The 8,089-nt window shown below is 38.8% G+C and overlaps 1 non-coding gene across 1 annotated transcript; it reads left to right on the top strand.

Annotated features, from left to right (window-relative positions):
* Positions 1-790: 790 nt before the first annotated feature.
* Positions 791-896, top strand: LOC128280036 (small nucleolar RNA R71). The gene has a single exon (XR_008270218.1). It is a non-coding gene; the product is annotated as a small nucleolar RNA R71 (small nucleolar RNA).
* The last annotated feature ends 7,193 nt before the right edge of the window (positions 897-8,089 follow it).

Below are 8,089 nucleotides of genomic sequence, written 5' to 3'. Positions count from 1 at the left end.
TTGCACTTTATACAATTTAGTCCTCTTTCGCAATTTAGTTTGAAATCGCTAAAATTATTTCACCAAAATTTTCATGCAATCATATAAACATGCTATAACACAAAATAATATTAAAAGTAATTTCTCTGACCTCAGGTTAGTGATTCCGAAACCACTGTTCAGACAAAGCCCAAAAATCAGGCTGTGACACCTAATTTGGCCATGAAAGTCTCTTCTCTCTCTCCTAGGGTTTGCATGTTTATTTTGGGGAAGAAGATGAGAAAATATGATTTTTATTTTCTTTTTATCATTTTAATTAATTAATATTTTCACTTTCCAAATTAGTCCCTAGCCTTTTTCTCATTTTCTATGGATGAATCATCCAAAAATATCTACATACTTTTTATTAATGGTCTAATTACTATATAAGGACCTTAAGTTTTGAACTCCATAGCTATTTGATCCTTCTAGCTACTAGAATCCAACTTTTTCATTTATGCAATTTGGTCCTTCTCATAATTAAGTACATAATTGGTAAAATTTTCTTTTCAAAATTTTCACACGATATTTCTAGTGTAATATGGATCATATAATAAAATAAAAAAATTATTTTTCGGCTTGGATTTGTGGTTCCGAGACCAATGTTCTGATTTTATCGAAATTGGGCTATTACAAGATTTGCTCCTCTTTATGGATGGGCTTGCTTAGAGCTTCAATTCTTTACTTGAGAAATCCTCCCACTCTATTTAGGATTGATCTGATGTGTCTATCAACACTATTATAGAAAATATGAATTTGGAACCACGCTTACAGTCCATGATGTGGGCACTTTATTAGCATTGTATTGAAGCATTCCCATGCCTCGTACATAGATTCACCTTTGTATTGTTTGAAATTGGCGATCTCTCACCTGAGCTGAATGGTTCTACTTATCGGGAAAATTTATAGAGAATTTGTTCTGCTAGATCATTCCACATATTAATGGAACCTGGGTCTAGTGATTCTAACCAATCAACTGCATTGTTGCATAAAGAAAACAGTAATAACCGAAGATGCACGACATCATCAGATACCCTGTTGTACTTGAAGGTGTCACATAATTGCAAGATATATTACAAGTGTTTATTTGGGTCATCCACCATGTTTCCTTTAAATTGTAGTGTGCTATGGATTATCTGGATCATGGCCACTTTTATCTCAAAATTATTGCCATTAATCATTAGTCGTTCAATGTTGCCTTGCACCGCATCTAATATAGGTAAAGCGTATTCGCGCAACGTCCACTGATTTGGAACTCTTTCCCAAACTTGTTTCTCTCTTGGATCCAAAAGTTCTTGCAATTGAGCTTTCAACTCTTTCAATTCTTTTGGAGTCGTTTTATACGATGCAATAGAGATTGGTGCAGTTTCGAGGCTATTTTGATAACACATTCAACTTCTCTTTTAGGCGGCAAGCCCAACAACTCCTCGAGGAATACATCTGGGGATTTTTGAAATGTAGGAAATTGATCTAATTTGGATACCAGTATTCGAGTATCTAGAATATAGGCTAGATATACCTTACACCCCTTTCTGATCAATTCTTGAGCTGACATTGCTAAAATTGTATTGGTTGAACATTCAGATCGATCAACTTATACATTTATCATTCCCCTATTCAAGGATTTAAACGAGATTCTTTTCTCTTATAGTTGACCATAACATCATGATTAGTCAACCAATCCATAGTGAGAATAACATCAAATTCATCAAACCAAAACAACATCAAACTGGCCAAAAATTTAAAACCATGGATTTTTGGGGGGCAATTTTTACAAATTTTATTGACGATGACACTCTTTCCTAACGGGTTGGTCAGTCGTACATCAAACTCTATCATTTCTACTAGTATATTTCTCTCTATTACTAATTAGTGAAAATATATGAATCAATCGACCCAGGGTCAATCAATGCATGCACAAATATATCAAATAAAGAAAATGTATCAACAATAACATTAGGAGTAATAGCCTCCTCTTTGGCCCATTGTCCATAAGCCATGGCAGGCGTACGAGCCTCAGATCTCAATGACATATTTGTGGTTCCTCCTTGGTTACCACCAACACTATCATAGATTCCTGGTTTTCTGCCTCTCTGTGGGGCAGTTACCGACTTCACAACCGGATCACCACTAGTGTCTGCCTTTCTCTGGTAGTCTCTCACAAAATATTCTATAGAGCAGCATCTGAAATAGACTCCGTTTCTCAGCCTACACTCTCCCAAATGACCCTTTCCATAGTGTTCATAAATTGGTCTACTATGTTTCGTATACTACCCATACTACCCACTAACATAGCTCAACATCACAGATTACTCGGCCTAAACATTTCTCTCCCTGAGATCCTTGTAGGAGTGAAGGAATGGTTTCAAAAGTCTCTCATCTTTTTGGATACAGATTCCATAAAAGATCTAGCCAAACTACAATTTTTGAAATCCAAGTTTTTAGACATGGCCTGCTTCTCATTTTGTATATCTTTCATTTTCTTAGCTCGTTCAAATAAAACAACAAACTTTTCCAATTCCAGAGCTTCTATGAGCAGAAAAATATCTTCATTCAATCCCTATTCAAAATAAGTACACATCTTTACTTCAGTAGACATAAGCTCCCTAAGATATTTACTAGGGCTGTAACACCCCAAACCCGGCCTAGATGTTATGGCCGAATTTGGCGTGTCACATCGAAGTGTTTTTCAAAAATTGATCTTTTAGATAAAAATCTGTTACTGAATTTAAACTCTTTTATTATTATTTAACAAAAGTTCTCGTCAAAACGTTTACCTTATTAGCCATCAGTGTTATACTAAATTGATTTAAAAACACGAAAGGTTTTCAAGTCGATAAAGTTTAAAATGCTTGTTTTCCTTTAAAACAATTATTATTTTGAAAACTCATCTTTGTCCTAGTCTAGGAGTTTAAGGTAAGAAATCAAAGCCCAAATAAAAGTTAAAACCACAAATGGCCTTATTACATAACCAAAAACCCAATGTGAAATTTAAATGGATAAAGTCAAAAGTAGAACACCAGCAATCGTGTGGCCACCTCCGAGTCCCTCGCGGCTCCAAACCGTCTAAGGCTGAGGATTACCTGTATAGTTAAAAGAAATGGTGAGTTTACGAAAATTCAGTGTGTAACCCCTTATCAGTCAAATAGTAAATAGTGTATGCAGTAACAGTATGGGCCAAATCCCTATTCAGTAATAGTACAGTTTGGGCCTTAGCCCTATACAAAAACAGTGTTGGCCTAAGCCCAATTCAGTATCAGTACAGTGCAGTCATGTAACCTACCCTAATCCAACCAACACACCACCCGTACCAACCAACACACTATGTGAGGATTAAATCGACCCACCCAGCTAATACAACAATATCGCAGCGAAGCTGCTAACAGTAACACAGCAAAGCTGCTAATAACAATAAATGTGGCGAAGCCACCAGAGCAGTAATTACGTGGCAAAGCCACTAATACAATACTTCCTCCAAATCAGAAACCCGACCCCATGCAGTATGTCGTGTCATAAACATTACGTGTATGCAGTACGTCATACTCAAAACCAGTCATATAAATGTCATACACACATCAATTAACCTACCACTAGAGGTATAATGGTCATTTCATCGGTTAGGGGTAAAATAGTAATTTTACCCCTCAAGGGTAATTCGATCATTTAACTACTTTTGTGGTTTCGGTATAGATAACGACCTTTCAAAGGTCTATAGTCGTCTCTAACGACTCAGATAACCCATATGACCAAAACAGTGCAAATAGAACTAAGGCCCACTATTCGGCCTAAGTGGGCCCATACACTTGGATGGCCCATTTAGCCCAAATTCAGTCGTGACAATGCGATCATCGTAGCTCACTCCATTATTTGTCACTTACCGTAAATTTTATCCGTATGGGGCCCATGAGTCCACACGGCCAAATGAGGCCCATAGCGGCCCAAGCCCATGAGAACGCTCGTGGCGGCCTCTATTGTCTGTTGCCCATCATTTATGGGCATGATTTACCCCACGAGCATTCGCACGCTTGTGAGGCCTCAAATGCCAAAGTTTCGGCTTTTCGGCTTTCACCAATTCACAGTAACATGGTGGTGTGAGTACACACCTTTTTATGCAATCGTTCTAAGTTCCTCAAGCGCCCAACCTACATTTAATCCCACATACAGTCAGTCATTCAATTGCTAGTGTTCATAAACACTACATCTCGAAAATCAGTCCTTCAACAAATGGGTAACTAACCCTTTAACAATACTTATCCCAAACATAACTCGACTTTTACCTTGATCGAACACTTAAGGCCCCTCACCTCTTAGTCGTTGTCGAGGATTGACTACAAGTTATTACCAATTGCCTGCACTTAAACCGAGTTTCCATTATCTTTTACTAGAAAATTCGTAAGCACAATCAAACCCACAACAACACTTACCACAAAGGTTGAAAACTAGCTTCCAAAGAATGAAACACAATCAGTTCACAATCCCTAGCTAGATAGTCACTTCGCAAGGCAGAACTAGTGTTATCACTCCCCTAATAATGTTGATCAGAAAAAAAAGATTAAGAGAACCATCGATATAGTGGAAGGGAGAAGAATGAATAGAGACCATAATTGATAAAGTAACACTTACTACCAAAATCAACAGAGAAAAATAGCAGAGGAATCGGTTCACAGAAGGTTAATGCTGGAGTACTATGCAACCAACAAGGGTTAGATTACACTGTAGATAAGGGAGAAAGAAAAGAATGAATCATTCACTACAACCAAAAAAGGGGTAGAGGGGCAAGCCAATACAATCGGTTAGGGTAAAGCCGATTGAAAGAAAAGGAGAAAAAGGTAAAGAAGATTTGATTACAGTAAATGGAACAAGATTTGAGAGGAGAGAGTATGGGTATTTTGCTTCAGAGAAAAAAGAAGAGAAGAAGAAAGTGCACAATGGTCAATCGGCCCCAAAGAAGAAGGGTTAAGATACCACTTGAAAACACGGCCAAACTAACCGAGAAATTAAGGAGTTTTCACCAATACCATCAAACCCAAAAGAAAGAATTAAAGCTGCCAAAACCTGAGGTGTAGAAATTAGAATTTTCCTATAGTTAGCTAACACCAAAAATTGGCATCCAAAGCCTATAGCCGAATTCCCTTATGCAACTAGGGTCCTCAAACGGCACTAACTCCCTCCCCACAAGACTTCAAATTCGGCAGAACAACCCCTACACCTCAATCTCCTAATTCCTCTCCACAAAACTCTCTCCAATCCTCTCCATGATTTCCTCCTTGATATCCTCCACTTATCACTCCACCACTCACCCATCAGAATTCTACTGCAACACAACCACTGGCTGAACCAAGCTACAAAATAAAATACCTCATTTCCACTCTGCCAATGCTTGAACCTCAAACCTCAAGGTTACTCTACACGCCACCTTGCCACCACACCACAGGCTCTTTTTGTGTCCTAAAACAAGCACAAATATTTATAAAGCCTATGTACTATAGTCCATATTTATTTAAGAGCTAAATTTAAAAATCCTGTAAAAGCCAAGACTTGAACCCAGGCTTCTCAAACACTCCCAAACACATCCAAATCACTAAGCCAATATAAAAAACATGCAACTTGTGTCACCTTCTTGCTTAAGAAAAAAATATTTATGAGCAGTCTCCTAACCGCTCCCACGTTCAAGGCTTAATGCTTCTAGGCCCAATTCCAAAATTTTACAACTCTACCCCCTTAAAGAAATTTCAGCCTCAAAATTTACCTGATCAGAATAAGCGAGGGTATTGTTGTCGCATCACCTCTTCAGGCTCTCACGTGGCTTCCTCTGAACTGTGATTACGCCAAAATGCCTTGACCAAAGGAACAGATTTCTTTCTAAGACTTTAACGTCACGATCCAATATCTTCACCGGTTCTTCCTCGAAAGCCAAATCAAACTTAACCTCAAATTCCTCAACTGGCACGATATGTGTGGGATTAGAGTGGTAATGCCTCAGCATAGAGACGTGGAACACATAATGAATCCTATCAAAATCTAGAGGCAAATTAATCTGATAGGCAACTGGTCCCACCCGCTCCAAAATCTAGTAAGGCCCAATAAACCTAGTGCTAAGTTTGCCCTTCCATCCAAATCTTAGAATTTTCTTCCACGGTGAGACCTTCAGAAAGACATAATCCTCCACAGAGTACTCGATCTCTTTACGCTTTAAATCTGCATATGAATTCTGCCTATCAGTTACTTCTTTTAATCGATCTCGAATTAACCTTACCTTTACTTTAGTATCAGAAACTAACTCGGGCCCAAAAACACGCCGCTTACCAAGTTCTGTCCAACAGGTAGGAGTGCAACACCTACGACTATATAACGCCTCGTACGGTGCCATCTGAATATTGGACTGATAACTGTTGTTGTAAGCAAACTCTACCAACGACAAGTAGTCTTCCCAACTGCCTTGAAAATCAATTACACAACATCTTAACATGTCCTCCAGTATTTGGATCACCCTCTCTGACTGACCATCTGATTGAGGATGAAACGTAATACTGAAGTCCAACCTTGCACCTAAAGCCTCGTATAACTTCTTCCAGAATCGAGATGTAAATCTAGGATCTCTGTCAGATATGATAGAAACTGGTACTCCATGTAGTCTCACAATCTCAACCACATACAACTTGGCCAATTTCTGCAGCGAATAATCAGTGCGGACCGGTATAAAGTGGGTAGATTTAGTCAATCGATCTACAATAACCCATACCGAATCCTTCTTAGTCGAAGTTAAGGGTAGCCCACTTACACAATCCATGGTTACCCTCTCCCACTTCCAAAGTGGAATCTTTACTGGCTACAGTAACCTAGAAGGCAGTTGATGCTCAGCCTTAACTTGCTGGCAAGTTAGGCATTTACTCACGTACTCAGTAACCTCGCGTTTCAATCTAAGCCACCAATACAGATCACAAAAATCTTGGTATAAGTTGTTTCTGCCAAGATGCATAGCATATGGACTACTATGCGCCTCCTGTAGTATAGGTTGCCTCAAATCAGAATCCCTCGGCATACAAACTCTCCCACGAAAATATAGTACTCCTTCACTATTCAGCACAAAATTCATAGTCTCTCCATTCTCAACTAATCGAAAATGAGGAACTAGTGACTCATCCAACAATTTTTTCACTTTAATTTGATCAGTCCAGGTCGGTCTCACTAGAAGCTTAGCCAACAAGCTACCATTATCAAAAAGGCTGAGACGAGCAAACATTGCCCTCAAATCAGATATGACCCTACGGCTCAGTGCGTCAGCTACCATATTAGACTTACCAGGGTGGAACTCAATTGAAAAATCATAATCCTTAAGCAACTCTATCCACCTTTGTTGCCTAAGGTTCAACTCCTTCTAAGTAAAGAGGTACTTGAGGCTTTTATGATCTGTGTAAATAATAGACTTCTCACCGTATAGATAATGCCTCCAAATCTTCAGTACGAAAACCACTGCAACTAACTCCAAGTCATGAGTGAGGTAATCCACCTCGTGAGGCTTAAGTTGACGAGACGCGTAGGCAATCACCTTACCCTCTTGCATCAACACACAACCCAATCCAATGTACGACACATCACTATAGATAATAAATTCCTTCTCAGACTCTAGTTGTTTTAAAATAGGGGCCTTAGTCAAAACTTTCTTTAGTTTCTCAAAACTCTCTTGCTGCTTATTAGTCCAATTAAACAGTACCCCTTTACGCAGTAACTTAGTGAAAGGTGCAGCAATCAGTGAAAACCCCTTAACAAAACATCTGTAATACCCAGCCAAACCTAGAAAGCTTCGAATCTCAGATACGGTCTTTGGTGGTTTCTAATCCAATTCAGCTTTAATTATTCAAGGATCAACCCTAATCCCTTGGCAAACACTACGTGACCCAAAAATGTCACTTCTCACAGCCAGAACTCACACTTGTTGAACTCTACAAAAAGCTGCTTTTCCTCGGAATTTGTAAAACAATTAGAAGATGTGCATCATGATCCATCTCGGTTCTTGAATACAGTAGGATGTCGTCTATAAACACAACCACGAATCGTCCAGATAGGGCTA

Source organism: Gossypium arboreum, chromosome 8, assembly GCF_025698485.1.
Source record: "Gossypium arboreum isolate Shixiya-1 chromosome 8, ASM2569848v2, whole genome shotgun sequence".
In the NCBI taxonomy this organism is placed as follows: domain Eukaryota; kingdom Viridiplantae; phylum Streptophyta; class Magnoliopsida; order Malvales; family Malvaceae; genus Gossypium; species Gossypium arboreum.
The sequence above is the reverse complement of the archived record's forward strand: the minus strand, read 5'-3'. Positions and strand labels throughout refer to the sequence as shown.